The sequence below is a fragment of the Monomorium pharaonis genome, chromosome 6 (assembly GCF_013373865.1).
Source record: "Monomorium pharaonis isolate MP-MQ-018 chromosome 6, ASM1337386v2, whole genome shotgun sequence".
Taxonomy (NCBI): domain Eukaryota; kingdom Metazoa; phylum Arthropoda; class Insecta; order Hymenoptera; family Formicidae; genus Monomorium; species Monomorium pharaonis.
The window spans coordinates 25,123,610-25,142,115 of record NC_050472.1 but is presented as its reverse complement, the minus strand read 5'-3'; the positions used below and the strand labels follow the sequence as shown (position 1 = coordinate 25,142,115).

The 18,506-nt window shown below is 37.4% G+C and overlaps 1 protein-coding gene across 1 annotated transcript in view; it reads right to left on the bottom strand.

Moving 5' to 3' along the window:
• LOC105837754 (protein rhomboid) overlaps positions 1–18,506 on the bottom strand; it is a 379,198-nt gene that overhangs the window by 152,732 nt on the left and 207,960 nt on the right. The gene's annotated exons all lie outside the window — the stretch shown is intronic.

Genomic DNA, 18,506 nt, shown 5'->3' with positions numbered 1-18,506 from the left:
AAAGATAAGTATATGAATTATACACTAAAATTGACTGAAATAAAAAAATACAATTTAAGAATACATTCTTTACCAAATTTGAAAACAAAAATTAATGCAGAATAATAAAACATATATGTACGTAAGTTAATTAATTACAGAAAATTGTAAAATATATTTTAATATATTTTATGAAATATTTTCCCATTTTAAAATGTAATATAAATAATTGGATTCGTATTAGAATGTTTTTATTTAAATTATTTTTGAAATGTAAAATGTGAGAACGAAAAAATAATTTAAATGGAAATAATAAAATTTAATGCGAAAGATAATCTAAATGTTTGCATAAATTAAGGATAAAAATTCCTTTTATGTGCCTAGTATATTAATTATATTATTAATGGAGTTATTCAGCAATTTATAAATTTATGAAATAAATTCATTGTTGTTGGTTACTTATGTTACCTATTGAAAAATGTTAAAAGTTTTCGTGCTCCATTTAAGCGGTAAATCGTGAAACTTGGGATTTGTCTTGCAGAAATTCGTTGGGACAAAGGCTCGTTGTGTGCTGGTTTTGGCACCAACCTGGCGCGAGCCATATAGAGGGTTCCTCGAGGCTGATATTTGGATCGGGATCCGTTAACGCGGTTAGGCAAATGCAAGCAAGAACGCCGGCAAACTCCTCGAGGTAAGTTGTGTATACGTAGACGAGTGCTGCGCTAGAGGCCATCGCGTGTACGATGTATTCATTCAACACGCTTACATATACACACATACACACACACACGCATACGCACACACACGCACATATACCTAAATATCATCTTACACGTGTAGCCCGTTTGCGCGGAAATAAGTGTACACCCAATGTCATAGCCAAAGGACTAATGTAATTGTTAAAATTAATCAAATATCAGCACAGTCGAATTGTTAACGTCATTGCCGCGAGGCATGTTTATGCTTTGTATTATGTGTTGAGAGCTTGTGTCATATTACATCGTTGAAGAGATGGTATGGAGGTAATAGAGTAACAGCATAAAGAAAATTTAGTTGCAGAAGTTATAATTGTGCAAAATGTGCAAACTCTAGGTTAGATATAAATTGTGACAGTTTGATGACATACGCAATTTCTTTTAGAAATTCCATTAATTATAATCGTGATTAAAAGGAAAAAGTAATAATTGAGTACTAATAAAACCTAAGTATTGTAGGTTCAAAATTTAATGACGTTTATGCGTGCAAATGAGTAATTGTAATTACAAGCGTGGATTTAATGAACAATCGTTCATGAAGTATGATCTTCGGCGCAAATTGCACAGCAATAAAATTTAATTCTCTTGCGTTACAATTAACATCCTCGTGCAACGTGTTGTCCCAAATGCATTTCGCTCTTCGTGAGAAATGTGCACGACATGTAACGCGAGTTTTCTATGTACTTTTTCTTTATTCACAAAGAACACTCCCATGCAAACTGGATAAGCCGCCAGGTTTTCTCATATCTTCGGCCCGATAGCGTCTTAGAGATTTTACATCTAGTCACTTTTTTATCATTCCTTCTGCTCTCACGTTTTATCTGTGATTTACGTTAGACATCATTCAAGAACAGCTACATCGATTTCTCTCACCCAACCGTAAAACACTTTCTTAATTTTTTATTTTTACCGCTTCAATGTATTTTTCACATTTAATATATTTAAATATTAAAAATATTTTTTCTCTTTAGAAAAGTTTGAAAAATTTAAAAGTTAAAGTGAAAAGATCGAAGAGACGTGGCCGGACAATGATAGATGTCTTCGAAAAAAAAAATATTTTGCAAATTTCACTGCTTTTGTACTGGTCAGCTTATATACCTGCCTTTGTCGTCTTGTACGTGTTATTTCAGATGTGACTTGCATTATCTTTTATTTTTCGACTTCGCCGATTTATTACTCTGGATGCTTTCCTTCATTTTCTTGACAATCCCATTCTAGGGAAGGTCACGCTTCGCAGTTGAAAATATATCGAAGTGAATTCTCTCACGTACGGAGCGAATGCTTGATGCCCACCTACAGAGACCTTCGAGATTCAATACCCTTTGATACTTGGCATTTGTCAGAGTATCGAATGTCTTGACAATCTTTTAGAATCACACACGTACACATAAAACATCTTTCATAACATCTTTTATCTTTCTGTTTTCATTAAAGTCTACGTGTATTGTTATGTTTGTATACTGTAGTTGTATTATGAATGTACAAATTGAAAGATATATAAAAGAGATAATACAGAGAGAATAACAAAATATATATATAAAAAAAAAAACTAATATAGCTTGTGGCAAAATAGCATTTTATACGATAAAACAGATATATTGAGAAATGAATTTATGGGATATAATTTTTCATCAGAATAGTTTTACAATTTGCGACTATCAATTAGATCATTGTAAGAGAACAAAATAAAAGTGAAAAAACAGTAATTTCGATTGTCTTGCGGTACCTCTAGAAATACGATAGCAATACAAAGAAGCTTAACTTCTGTTCGTGCCATTGTCAAAAAGCCTTTGAAAGAACGCGCTGAAAGAAAAAAGGAGGAAAAAATTTAGGAGATTTCTCTGTGCCGTGGGGAGTATAGGCTTCGAAAAATTTAGGGCTAGTCAAACAAAGAAAACTTAATTTGTTCTGTGCTTAACAAAATATAGTTTCAAAAGCTCGGAAAAAATGTTTTTTTCTGACTTCTTCCAGCAATTTAAAAAATGCGGCTTTTTTTTAAAACTATACGTTTAACGTTCTTCATTATTGTAGGGCATAGTTATCGAGCACCCATTTGACGGCGACTTTATCGACGACTATTTTGCAGTCTTTTTCTTACAGCGTTCGTTTTCATTAACAGCGTGACGTGCTTCCGATCGCGTTTCTACATCCAATCATCTCAATGAAAAATACAAAAAATGTTCTGTTTATCGCTATCATTCTTTTATTTTTTTATACGAGAGTTACACAATTATCTTCAAAGATAACGAACGCGTAAAACTACAATTAGGGAAAGAAATTTCAATCGTTAGGAGCGTCTTTGTAAGTTACGTTGCCTCTGCACATTTTATTCACCATGACGAACATCTTTAAGTATACTCTTTCAGGTTCAAGTAGTATTTTTTATGACGTATTCCGGGTTCAGTTAAGAACTGTGTTTCAAGACCGACGTATAAGAGACGTGTAGTTCACGTAAAGCTGGAGAGTGTAAAAATTTATATAAAAGTAATCATTAAGCACCAAGGTTCGTCAGACTGACTCTATATTTCGTATTTTTTCAAATATAGTCACATATAAAAATGGTGAAGATATTTATCATTTTTAAGAAGATTTTACACACATAAACTCTCAAACTTCTCTTCTTTTAGACGTCTTATTACGTTTCTCGTAAGAGCGTAATGAATCTTTTATACCCGACATACGTTCATCTCATTTGTATTTATTTTCCCACTTAATTCGAATGTGAATTTACGGTACAGTACTTTTTCATCCCAAGAATTCTTTACTATTTTTTATCACTGAAAATATAAAATTCTATCTGTAAAGTCTGTGACGCGTGAAACGTTTTCCGTGCGCGTAAATATGAAATAACATGGAAATTCTTCTCGTCCTATTGTATCTGGTGACGTAAAATATTCCTTAAACTTTTATCGATTGCGCCAATAAGAAAGAATGCAAAACAGTTGTATAAAGAAACTCGTTTTTCCTCTTTCCTTGCATGCTTACGTCTCCAATTTATGGTACATCTCGTTACTACTCCCAACTGCTTCCAATTTACATTTGCAGTTTTATTTGAATATTTTTTCGTCGAGTCCACATAATCTTATAAATAATAACGGCCGACTTTTGTCATTAACAGATTAGCAAATTATGACTAAGAATAATAGGAGTGAAAATGTGACATACTAAGATTAAATAAGTTGAGTGAATAAACAACTGAGAAACATGTGCTCGAGTTAATTAGAAATATCGACCAGTACAATCAAGAGGTGACTGACTTATTATATACATCTATTGCCACTTTTTATAAAAACTTTCATTATTGTTTCTTTAATTATTTTCTAAAAATTATATTCTTTTCTCCAAACTTTTATAAAACTTTTTATACTGGAACAAGAGTGAAATTGCGTGATTTTAATTAATAAGAGAAAAGAAAGAGGAATACACCGCAACATTTTTTGCGATAATTTAATATGTACATATATTTTATTTTTATTTCCTTTATAACATTCAAAATTATACGGTTTCTTCTTTTATTTATATATATATATATATATATATATAATTCGTCATAATATTAATTAACCAAAAAGTCATTGGGTTCGATCCTCACGTCATTCATTTAGATATTTTATGTAATTGAAAAGCATTAGAATTAATATGAAACACAATCTCAAATTCTGCGTATTACTAATGTTAAATCTTTCACAATGGAAATAAATTGGCAGGCACTTGGCACTCATTTTTTAGAAAATTCACAATCAAGCTGTTGAAACCGACGTCATTTTAAGAGGAGAGCTTAAAAGACTCATAACCAGATGAGCATAAAAAGCGGGTTGTCGTAAGCTTGTTTATGCGTCTATCTAAAAGAAGGGCAGATTCGTCGTGTTCGTGGCGGTATCGGCGGCGGCCGACTTCGCTAAGTAAGTAAATCTTCGACGTGGATTTACGATCCCGCAGGGAGTCGCCCGTGTATCTCGTTCGCCATGCCGTCGCGCGGGTCGATAGTATCACAGACGGGGCCCCGAGCCTCGTTCTATTAATCTCGATCGTTTGTCCGAAGTTTATCGTCCTCCGCAAAGTATCCGGTACATTTAAAGAGGAAGGTCATTACATGTATGTGTACGTGTATGCGTGTGCGCTGGAAATCTTCTGGCCACCTCTTATCGACCGTTTGGACCTTAATTTTAGATAAGTTTTTTGCTCGGTCGCATAAATATAGCAAAACTACTTTCTTTATCTGTGGTAGGCAGAATAAATTTCTGATGAGATATCAATAATTATTACTAGATAATCGTATAAGATTTTAATCTTCGTCATATTAAAGTTATAAGAAGTAATGATTTCCTGGAAAACAGTTGAAAAGTTCAGAAATAAATTTTGGTTGTTGTATTTTTGGCATATTAACATGTTAGGAATTTTTTAACTTTCAGTAACGCGACTGCGCAAAAATTTTACGTTCAGATATTTACATTAATACGTTAATTATACGTATTGCTGCTACAGCGGCGTTGAAATATTGATACCACAGCATTATGCGTTTGTGCGAATTTTCACAAGAGTCTGTTAGATTAGGATAAATTGCAGTTATTTAGAAAACAACGCGGCGGAAAATTGACACTGGTCATTTCACGCACGCTACGGAACGCATCCGAATCATATCGGTAACTATCGCTCGCGATACCATCGAATGCGATTATTATCCGATAATAGATGCTCGCGATCGCGAAATAGATGCGGTCACCTAACTCGTCGCGAATCAACGCGCGAAAGTCGACTTAGCGATATTTATTAGCATTATCCCGGTACAGGGCGGGGATAATGGGTGTAGCGATAATATTTCCGGCTGCACCATTCGCGGCCTCGCAAATTCGCTGGGACAACAGTTTTGCAATCCAAATCGGTTGACCGTCGACTGTACTGGCGTTGCTGTATAACGCTCTTCCCCATCCCATCGCCGCCTTCCATTCTCCCTCCTCGAGTTTGCATTCGCGCAAACCCCGGCATAATGAAATCCGTGCCATTAGGCCGGACAGTAGGGTAAATTCGTGTTCGCGCAAACGTCGGTTTCCGGCTCGTTCGGCGCGCACGTACTCGAATCGAATCGAATAGAATCGGGATCCTCGACAATGCCCCGCAAAATTCTCCCTAGTCATGCGTGCATACATCTACACGGTGTCTGCAAGGCAATATTGCCGGTTGCCCTCTTGGCGTCGCTAAAATACTAGCAGGCGGCAAGTTAATACCTCTTGCTCCTTAGTTGATTATACAATTGACCAAGTTAATGCAGTCAATTAAAAATACTGCAAATAATTTAATTAACTCATGATAGGTAAATGACTTCGCGAAACTTGACGTCTCGCGTCAAGGAAGTATCTCGGCATTACTTAAAATAATACAGAGACGATTAAATTCGCTTCCGAGAAATTCGTTTAGCCGAAGCACGCAAGGATTTTCTTAAAAATGCCCGATGCAATTTCAAGACGATACTTTCCGTGCACCGCGTATGCATTCTGGCTTTCGCAAGACTCGTAGGATAAAATCAGACAGGTAAATGGAGGCGGCGGGGGACAAAGGGGTAGCAGGGAATATTCTGTGTGCGTTTCCATCTACGGACGTGTGTGCCCGCGCTTGCAGAGCGTAAGGGTCCGAGAGAGGGTATGAGGCGTGCGCTGAGGGTTGCACGCGAGAGTCGGGTAAAGAGAGGGGTAAAGAGGGAAGAGGCCGCACGAGCGCGTCGGGGGAATTCGATGCCGGACGATCGAGCAATCCGATGATCGTGTCCTAATCGAATTAAACTCGCCGGTTGTGCCTGTGTTTACGATGGGCTGACTCGTCGGTTTGGATTTGCTACGTTCGCGCGATAATGGCCGCGCGTGCACGGTAGCAGTGCACCCGGTGGGTGCTCGCACCATCCTCTGACCGTGGCGATACGTGCGAGCCCCGCGTTCCTCATCGATCCTGGTTGTTATCGCCGGAATGGAAAACGTTGAGCACTCAAGATCCTACGCGCGCGCAGCACACGCACAATTGTATTACAAGCCCTTAGAGTTGTTCACTTCGTACGAAGGAAACTACGAGAAATATTGCAATATACGTATATAGGTATACTTAATTTTTTTAATTGTGAAACTCAATCACAATTTTTATTTTTTTTTCTTCAGTTACAAAAAATACATTTATTTTAATTATTCTACCTTACTATACAATTATTCTTTAAAATCTAAATAATCCATATTCATTTACACATGTAAATAAGTATTGTTTCCACGTTGTATGTTTTTGATAAGTTCCAAATTCTAATTGCAAGTGTTATTGTTTTCATATATGCATATCATGTAAAAGCTTTTAACTATGATATGCTTTCATGATAATTATAATTTACCATAGATACGATTTAGACTGTAAAAGTTGATTAAATCTTAACTTCCTCTCGCAATGTTAATACACAAATTCTTATAGATCAATTTATTCGGCGAAATCTGAGCCAGACTATTAATTTTCATAGATGGAAATGTTTTACTTAACTTAAAATCATGTAAAATCAAAAGACTTTTTATTCATATATCAATAATATGTACTTTTATTTTTATATAGTTATAATTACATCTAACCCGATAATTCATTTTCGCATATTTAAGATATTTAATAAAAAGTAAGATATGTTTTAGTTAGTTCAATCTAAAAGCGAGAATATCTCGTTAATGTATGAAACATATTGGCAGAGATATTTAATTAAATTTAATACATTTTATGTGCCGTATTACACATCAGAGGAAATTAATTTTTCGTATTTATACGTGGTGTATTATAAACGATTCCCCCTGATCCGAATTAACGCACCGGGTTTCGCTCACACTTCACGCTTTCAAAATGTCATATCGCTATGGCGAATGAAATTTTCGACATTATTCTGAGCATAAATAAATTCATTCAGATTTATTTGTATAATGTTTACGAAAGTCGCGTCTCATCGTAATGTATCGATTTACTAAAAATTCATTAAGTCGGAGCTAATAATACGATTACAAAACTGGGTGAAAATAATAAATTAATACGTTACATTAATTTTATTATTTTATTGTAAAATCCATCACATAATATAGCATATTTCAATATTGACATTTTATCAGAGCATTCTATAACTGTACGGATTCATCTTTAGCACCAAAATGCGATAAATTTAAAATCTCTCATTTCACATAAGATATAATCCTAAAATCAATAGTTAAAGCACTCAGATTTTATCTATATTTTATCGTATAAAAAAACTGATTATTCTACAATTGTCGCAATGTATAATTCCTTCGATGCGCGTAACGATGTTATTTGAACCTCGCGAAGATCGCATTGTACAACGAGAACGCGAGACAGCGCTCAGTACGACGAAACAGTGTAGCATAATTTCTTCCGTCGGGTGGAAATTTCGACAAGACGACTCTGAGAGCCGAGAATGGCGGTCGAGAATGCCTGCGGTAATAGTTAGACACCGAATAGATACGAAACCGGAGAGCCACTGCAGGGCAATTCCTGTCGACTCGGTCAAAGTACGAGAGTTTGTATAAGCCCGCAGGCAAAGCGGATCCGTTTACAGGCGCTAATTGTAATTTTAAAGCGATCGAATCCGACGATGTACGATGCGGTCGCGGCCGGAGAGAGTATTGCGGTTGCAAAGCTTACCCGCGAGTGGTCGTCCGCCGTTTAATTAACAATCACGAATTAATATCAATCGATGATGCTCATTGGCGATGCCACTGTGAGTTATTTTCCATAGTTATTTTCTACAGCGTGTTAAAAAATTCGAAACATTTTTTTGCAAGAATTTCCTAAAAAAGTCTTTCATGTTGCTCAAGTATTTGCGCTGAATTTTTACGTATAGAAATCAACGGCATGTCAAACATTTTATCGACATTTTAAGTAGCAATAGCATAAAAATAAAAAAAATAAAAAGTGAATAATGTGCCTTTTAAGATCATGTATGCAAATATTCCAATTACGCAAACTAAAATATAGCTGAATGTAATGTTATTTTTTAATCGTCTGTATTGTCTACAAATTATTCTCACGTTATTTTGTTTGTTTGTTTTTTAAGATATCGCAGCTGCATTTTTTCATATCGCAACGGAAAGTTTTCATGACGCAATACGCACGATTACTACAGCGAGAATAAACTTCCCAAACGCAAACGCGTGCGAGAGAAAGAGAAGCGTTTTGCGGCATCGTACATTTCGACGCGTGAAATGCGTGGTTGGCACTTTCGGAGGCTTTAGTCGCCAACATAACGCAGCGACGGCAGAGCTATGATACAAGATGGCCGTCATCTAACAAAACGCGAATTCTCTAGCTCAGCTCTAGTTTGTAAGTCATATCGTTCGCAGTGAGGCGCCGCGATGGGATGTCAACGGTAGTCAACGTGGGCAACGACATGATGTACGTACGTACTCCGCGAGCGTACGCGGCGTTCATGCAAATAGCGAGACAAACAACAGTCACCGCAAGTTTCGCGAGAAACCACCGCAAGATATCCCCCCCGAAACTCGACAGCCATCGGATAATTTCGAGCTACAGTTTCACTCCCCCAAAATGCGGCGCTCGTAATTCGTATGAATAATTAATCGGTTTGTCGTAATTGTGAATTAAAGGACTGAATTAAACGCAACTCAAGTTGCGCGAATCTATTTATTTCCGTGGAAAAGAGATAAATTTTAGATAGATTAGATGCGCCTCTATCTCCGAGAGATAATTCTTGGTTAATCCGAGAATGCAAAATGCAAGACATATTATCAGAAATCGATCAAATAGATTTGACAATTTAAATAGCGGAGCATTTCGCCCGAAATATACTTTTCAATTTTAAGATTATAATAAAAGTATAGTATCATCCATTTACATATTTATATAGATATCTATGTCGGATGTTTATCAATATACACATACCATACATGTTGCTTGTGCGATCAAGTTATTTGAGAAACTCGACCTTGTTCTCGATGTGCTTATCGATTTGAGCTCTACTCGTATAACATATACAGAGAAACATAATGCCGCAATGGCAACGACAAGACATGACGATATGGTGATAACGGCATCGACTAGGACAACTACATTATTCTGTTTGTGTTCACATTTTGTATTTCTATAAAAGCGGCTAATAACAATTCCACCGAATTAACTATTATTTGCGCATGGGGGTAATAGTGACGTGTGGAATAGGATTCCCATTGCCGTCCGACCGAAATCAGAAATACACGCTTCGCCCGTTTACTATTCCGCCCAAGATGGTTATAGTCATACTGCCCATTGTCGTGCTTAGCTCTTGCGAAGGGCGGTTACCGCTAGTCAGCGCACACACCAACACTTTGCAGCATCGCGCGCCTGTACGTGTGTGTATCGGCGTGTGTGAATCCGTAGGAATCGTGGAAATCTGATAACTGTTGCAGTTTCGTAAATTTGTCCCAAGACTGCTCTACCAAGCTTCGATATTCCCGATTTCCTTTAGAATTTCTCTTTTGAAACTTTTGATTAGAAACTGCAATTCGCCCATGAAAGACGAAGGTCAACCATTACGACTCGCTAACCATTTCACATGTAATAATTAGTTAATTCGCAAAGGATGATTACATAGAGAGTACGAAATTAGATATTTCATTAAAAACACAATATGTCAGCAATTTTATGTAAGTAAAATTCAATAATGAGCTGTATTATTGAGTACAATCAAATTGATAATGATAATAATCCTAATTATTGACACTGCAGGGGATATTTTTTAAAAGATTCTATTGGCAAATTATTAATTAATTTAAATCGAATAAGATTATTCTTTTTTTTTTCATATTCGAGAGAAGTATGCATTCAATTTATTGAATTTAAAAGAAAACAAAAGTAATACACACATATCCATATGTCGAAATACTTTCAGCTCTATTTTGGTTTTGTAACGTTTTGCCCAGGACAATAACTGTTCAGGAAACAAATGCACATCACCGTGTAGATCCGGAATAGGGCTGCGGACTCCACCGGATCCCTGCTTCCGGAGAACCGTTTGCTCCCACTTCGCCCATCTCTCGGCAATTCTTGCGGTTCTCGTCGTGTATGCGTGCATCCGCGTATTGCACGCGCCGCAACTTCCGCCCAGAAGAGGAGGAGGAGAAGGCGCAGCGGCACGTTACCGCGGATATATCTGCGAGCAATTTCGCCGCAAATGCAGGGACACTTCACTGTTTTCCTCGTCGGCTGGTCACGCTCGCGGCGCTATTCGCATTCACCGTCGCGTAATATCACCGCGCGATATTCTAATGCCGGCATTTGTAAACGGCGTCGCCCCGATGTCACTGAGTTGCATTATTGCGGCAGGGAAAGTGCGTTCCTCTCTACGATCTCGGGGTGTCGGGTTTTCGAGAGAACGAGAATAGCGTTTAAAGAGCAGATCTTATTATATTTGACAAATATATCGAAAATCGATACTTTCCAATAAAAATCTAATATGAGAAAATCTCTTCCATTATCGATATTAAATATTAATCTAACAGCCGAGTCTTTATTATAATGTTATCATTTATAATACAGACGATGTTCGTCTGATTTCCCTTCTTATAAATGTACTTTTGTTTTCGTTGAGAAATAATTTCTTAATTAATTATATTACACGAATTTTAATTTATGCATAAAGAAAGCTTCAATACATACTCAATACATACAAAATATTAACCAATTTTAAATTTGTTTTACGAGAATAAATAAATAATATTGCAAATAATTGTGAACACATTTAAACATGTACATTTATATATTATATATTATCTTCTATATAAATTAAATAATTTTTGGAGATTTGATTTATGTCATCTCTGAACTAAGCAGTTCGTTTATAAGGTAGATGAAAGATCCGCAATGAGAAAGAGAGAGGAGAACTCAGGAATGCGAAAGGATACGCAAGAAAATCTTTCGCGAGGGGACTAGAGATGAGGGGAAAACGCGTCTCGCAATGTTAAAAGCAATTTCGTCTGACAGCTGGTTGAGGGTGACTCGTTTTTCCTACGTCGAGGGGAAATTGTTGGTGGATAACGAAGAAACGTCGGTGTCATTGCTGTCGACCGGAAGTTGCGGAATTTCGCCGTGTCCGCTTTAAAAATGACAGAATGGCCTGCATGTCGGTCACGTGTATTCGCGAAGAAGGGTTCCTCCTCCATGAATTCTTCATCAATTCCTTTTTCCCCCCATCTGTAACGTACACTTCCTTTAGCTGATTCTCGGAAGACAGATAAAATGGACAGATCGGGTGACCTGCGGTTTAAAAATAATTTGTTTTGCAATAAAGTTAAAATAAAATATATTTTAGAGCGATACAATAAAATTAGAATAAAGTATATATTAGAGCGATACAAAAAAGAGAGTATTAACGAATGATTAAGTCATGGTAAAGAACAAGATTTATAACGCAAAAATACATACGTCATAATTTCATGCAGAATGCAAATCCTGTTCTCGGAATAACTTCAAATAAATAAGCGATAACTTGCAAAAACAAAAACTGCTTTATATGTTGAATTTAAGCTGACTTCGAGCATAAATAACTTTTATTTCCAAAACAAGTCCATTATTTCAATCTGTCCTTCATAAAAGGAAAAACTATATATCTCTGGCGTGTGGTTGACCTGACAACAAAATAAGTTAGAAAGAAAAATAAATATCGTGAAGCATACTCGGTTGAGGATAATGGAAGTTTGTGCAAACAGTAAATTCACAAACGTTTCTCTTTTGTGGGAGGAAAAATGTATAAATTCGTTCCGTCGTAAAGGGAGCAAACAGGCGTATTGTCAAACAAAGCGAGGGAGGAATCAGTTCAGAAGGCTAGGAAGAAGTACGAGTTAGATCGCGACGATGATGAGGAACGCCGCGGAATTTGCACTGCGTACGTCGCAGGAAGTGGTTCTTGCATGCGCCGCCATATGTAACGCGTTCCGATTTGCATAACGGAGCTTGCCGGAGGTTACTATACCTTAACAGCGACTCTTGTGCGGAACAGCGCTTCAAGATTCGGTTCAGAGTGTACTGAGGATATGCAGATCGTGCCGCGTGCCTTTGTTACCTTCTTTGCAATATCCGTGCTAATGAAGTTTGCGTTAGATTATAATGATAGTATCAAAAAGACAATTTATCATACCGCTTTTAACTGTAACGATTTTCTCTCAAGTGGAAATCTTTTCGTAAGAAACGGAAGACATTAATGTATATTATCTTCGTCAAGCATCTATTATTAAAATCGGAGGTTTTTACGATTAAATCATACAAAAGTTTCGACAAATTAAAATTTTCGAGCGGGATTACTTAATTCGATTTCTTATAAAAGTCAAAGATTAGCATTTTAAATTTTATTTCTTAAAACTTATTTTTGCATATTGAAATTTTCAATTATAAGGATAGAAAATATTTTATAGATTGACTCGTTTATCAATCTAGTTACACGATATAATACACTTCTAATCTCATAATATGATTTATTATCACACGTTCTATCACACGTAGTTAAGTAAACAAGTCAGAGGGGTCGGAGTAAAAACTCCGGAACGAGGCACGAGGCACGAGGCACAATTCAATTTTCGCGTATCGACGCGTGGCGTTCGTGCAAAATTTCGCGGGCTGCTCTCATTTAATTTCAGCTATGGAGAACACGCGCGGTAATTAGACGGCAGTCTAGCCGGAGCACCGCGAGCGGAAGAAACGGAGGGGAGGAGGGCCTACGTGAAGGTTCGTTTGCGCCTCACGACCGACTACGAGATCCCATCGTTTTAACGACGCTCCCTCGCCCCCGCGATGCGTGACCGGGGTCAGGATGGCACCGTTAGAAACCGTTTCCACGGGTGTTCACCCACTCGTGGAGGACACGTACCGCCGCGAAAATAAGCTCCCAAGTTATAAGTTGCCGTGGGATGTCGCGCCCATGGAGACTTCGTGCGCCTCTGCTTCGCTGCTGCGACACGGTGCACGATAATACCGAACGGCCGTCGAAAGTTTTCATTTACCGATACTGTCCATTTTTATCACATAATCGTTTCCGAAGAGTAAAAATTATCTTGTGTTCTTGCACAACGGCGCTGCAACAGAAAAGTATCTGACACGGATCCCGATATTAAAAAAAGTTAGCACCAAAAAAAGAATGCGTTTAATTCCCTTTATTAGCATGTATTACAGGTTTTTATTGGGATGAGAAATAAAAGATATTTAAAGTGATAATTAAGCAGTATTGTCAAACAATATATTGAAAGAAAAATATGTACCGTACTGACAAATATATGCTGTAATGACATATGACACATGTCGGAAATCAAAATTGCGTAACAAATATTCAAACGGCAACGATTCGGAACTGTACTAATATCTCGTTAGTGCGGATTATGGCATTGCTGTATCCGTACGCCTGTTTAAAGCGCTTCGGTCTGTCGACATGTCAATACAAACTATTCAGGATAAATACATCTAATTGGCACCATATTCTATCGTCATGATTTATTAAGCGTTTGTATTAAAGCGATATTGACTAGTGAGATATCAATAACATGAATGTAATTGTATCTCTCATATAGAAGGAAAAAATATAATTGGAATTAACACTACGTTTTCAAGTGCATCGGAATTAATTGACTGTAAATTAATTGCAGTAACAAATATCTTTGATTTTTTGCCGAATCAAACATTTTGTTATAACATCATACAGTTTGATATAAAATGGCAATAAAATAGCGCAATAAAAATAAACGATTGTTCGATTTTAAACATCAATTGTAAACACAATTATTTTTGCAGGACTAAGATTGCGCCGCTAATATATAAATAATATTACGGAATATTTTAGTCAAAAATATCACAGGTAGTTAACATTGAATGAAAAGAATTTTTAGTATTTTGCGATAAATCTTGGAATCGTTATTCATGTGAGACGCGAAGATGTAGTGATATATTGCAAGGAAACGTGTCGGCAGGCAGACGGACGTTGCAAAATTATTTATGACATTCACGAAAACGCGCTGTCAATTTATATCAAAATGTCACAATTGGAAGTGACATTATCGCGACACAGTTAAAAAAATATCGGTTCAACGTGCAAACCGCAAGAAAATAAAAAAATGGAGCGACTATGAATAGTGATTCAAAGAATTACCGTTATCACGTTTGTGTCATGTGTCATGTGATTAATGCGTATTTTCTTTATTTTGATATTCCTCTACTTTCAATATTTCTACTTTTACATTATATTTTATTTCAATTTTAATTATATTTCTACCATATATTTTCGCCCTTCTATTTCACGTATTGTTAATTTTACGGAAAATTATTTTAGCTGATAAAAAAGTTCTTCAGGAAATTCGCTAACTCATCAAAGAAAAAGCGCTGCGAATAAACCGTTCGGTTTTTCCTCGTTACAATTTATTCGATTATCCCTGCGAGATCGGTTAATTTTCTCGTACTTCCGTTGTCGTAGACGTTGTCTCACGCGGAATTGATAACAAGTCGATGTTATTCTTCAGTCTCGATCGATCGGCGCGCGTGCGGTCTCTCCGCGTCGCCGACAAAGAAAAACATTCGCGGGATGTGATAGCGCAATGTCCGTCCGTTCGTCCGCTCGTTATTCGAGCCGACGAGCCAGAGAGCGAGCTGATAATAATAAGGTGCTTTCATAATTGCCGATGCAATTAGAGGGGAAAAAAGGCGGAGGTGGAGCGCGCAATGCACTTCCTTCGCAGTCGGTGACGGCTCCGTTCTGGTCGCGCCCAAGTGCGCGCGCGTTTACTGCAACCGCACTGAGAAAAAAATCGCATCCTCGGGAACACGAGGATACGATTGCGTCAGCAAAATGTTTTGCGGGCAGACTGATTTAGCTTCGTATTTCTATCTTTATTTTAAGCTATAAAAACAGCCATTTTTTATTTTGGTGTCTAATTAAATCGACAGCTCTCTTATTTATCTGTTCGGTATTTTTATCGGTTGAATTTTACTTAATATTGCATTTATCTTTATTTTAATATTGTTATTCGAACAGGGAAGGCACTCGCTTTCTCTGTAAAGGCATTTCTCCGAGTACAGGCGAATAACGGCAAATATATTAACCGGTTAAATCCGCTTTTGCCCTGCTTTTGCCACGAGCGGGTAAATCTACGAAACGGGCAAACAAATAAATTATACAGCCCTATGATAGTCCCGCGTAGAGAATGAGACTGAAACGCTGTCGGCGCGCATCGCAATTATTTACAGTACCTTACAGTGCGCGGAGTTCGTCCGCTTAATTTAATCTTATTTAATTTCTGGAGACGCGCGACTCTTCGTTGTGTGTTATATCAGCGGTACCCTCTGTACGAGTTTCACGATACGATTTATGGTCGTTGCTCTCGCAAAACTTTGCGCTGAGTAAGCGTTTCTACGTGAGTCTCTGCTTTGTGGTTCGTGTGTAATATCCGCTATTTCCATAAAGCACCATCAGGAAATCGCGATTTATTCAATTTTTTTTTCGAAATTTCATCGATCTGCATTAAAAGAACGCGGCCCCGATTCGTGAGAACGTTGATAAGAACGTGGACCGTTCTTATCAAGGAAAACTGCTCTCTCGAGAATCGGGAGCGAAGGAGAATACAATTAGGAGAGACGTAATGATAGACTCTCTCAACGCGCAATTTCGAATACAATGAATTACTATAAGGCGCGTATAAAGTCTTCATTATTGCGCACGCGTTGCACTTTAACCATCTCCGTACGTACGAGAGCCATTCCCGACAACGGAACGTTAATCGTTTTCTCTTTCCCGTCGTAACTTGAATTATCACGGATGATATATCGCGCGAATAATTCAGCCATAATTTCAGAAATAAGATCGCGCGATAGATAGCGATGGAATTCAGAACGCGACGTTAGTTCGTGAGAATGTTGATAAAGGACACGGAGAGCGAACCGCTCCCAAGAAGGGAGAGAAATTAGGAGAAACGTAATGAGCCTCAATGCGCAATTCCGAACATAATGGATTATTCCACCGTGAACTCGTGAGAAATAAGATCTTCGTTATTGCTGTACTTAGGGCAGAATCTTTGATTCAATTCTCAGTGAAAATTTCAAACAAATACAACTCCGGGTAAAACGCTATTAAAAATATCAGATGTGTACTTTATATCAACATTTTTAAAAATTATTTTTAGTGACATATGCGAATAATGTAACCACAATTTGAAAAAATGGGCGCGATCGACGAGCGGAGAAATTCGGAACGAAAAGCGGTTATCGGAGAAATACGGGAGAGAGGAAAGTAGTATTCGCCGCTGCTTCCGGCGGGAGGAAAGGTGCAAAAGATGGGGAAACGGGAAAAAGTAAAAAAGGATCGAGTGAGACGAGAAAGAGCGAGAGAGAGAGAGGAGCTCGATGCGCGGATAGAAGCGGGATCGAAAAAGGGAAGAGGCCAAAGCGGTCGGATGAAAATTTAATTTCGCCGATCCTGGGGAAGACCGGTGGGGCACTACGACGGCATTACGGCACTCTCTTGCTCCCTCGTCCCCCATCCTTTTCCCTCTCCCACTCTTCCTCTTTCCCTCTTTTGCCACGCCGGTAACACACTGACGGCCACGATTTACGAGATTACAGTAACGAGAACACGGTAATATTACGGGGCGATGACGAAATTACCGGTCGTTCGCCCGCTTATCGCCTGAAAAACCCGTGCGAGCGGAAAGGACGAAAATAAAATTTGCGAGCGTCCACGTGATTGACTCTATCTCTACCCGTGTATTCTCAGACCGGCCGCCGGCGAATGAAATTGCGTGATGACGAAATTTACAGATGAAGACATTTAACAATTGCAGCTTTCGTTATTGTCGTCACCCGTAAGTCATGGTGAATTACGACTGGGCATGATTGTCGCACCAAACGCGTTACGCTTCCGGCATCGCCGCGTTATTAATTGCGGCCGGACTTAACGGCTTAAGCTGTGCGAGCTGCCGGAAGATTGGATTGTGGCGAGAGGACCCGCGGTACAAACCAAAATCGTGACACTGGTCGAATTATGCCCAAATTCAAAGTCAAAACGTGAGAAAGGGAATACATTTCATTGCAAGTTTTCATTTAATTTCAAAAAATTAAAGGGACCCATATACCTAGATAGAAAACAACTAACTTACACCTAACTTTTCAAATTTTAGAGATTTGTGGGAAAAAAGTAAAGAGATAGAGAAATTGTATTTATTTCATTGTGCAATATATTGCAGAGGCTTTCTTTTAAATTCAAAATAGAAAACGTTATTGATTAATTTAAAAATCATAAGTAGAGAGTTTGTTAAACATTAAAATTTTAATGCAATATTTTACAAGTGATATAAGTAGATAATATAAATAGCTAATGCATTCTAATTTTTTAAATAATTAATTTAATCGAGATAACATAATTTCTGACATATATAGAAGAGCTGAATTCTGATTTTGGTAAAATAAGAATTCAGCTGTTCTACATATGTCAAAAATTATGTTATCTCGATTAAATTAATTATTTAAAAAATTAGAATGCATTAACTATTATTAATTACTTAAATTTTTATTCTAATACGGATTTAAGAAATTATCATAACATTTACCTAGAGTAAATAAGATAGTTTGAGAGGGAAATGTTGGCTTCTCGATAGAAGTTCCGTATTTTACTTAGGACTGTGTAAAAAGTTACGTCCAGTGATAGAATTTCCCGGGTGAGGGCTTCTCGAGCAGAAATCAAAATGCATTTTGCATTTTTATTTTAAATTGTTAGATACATGGTTTGAATGCATG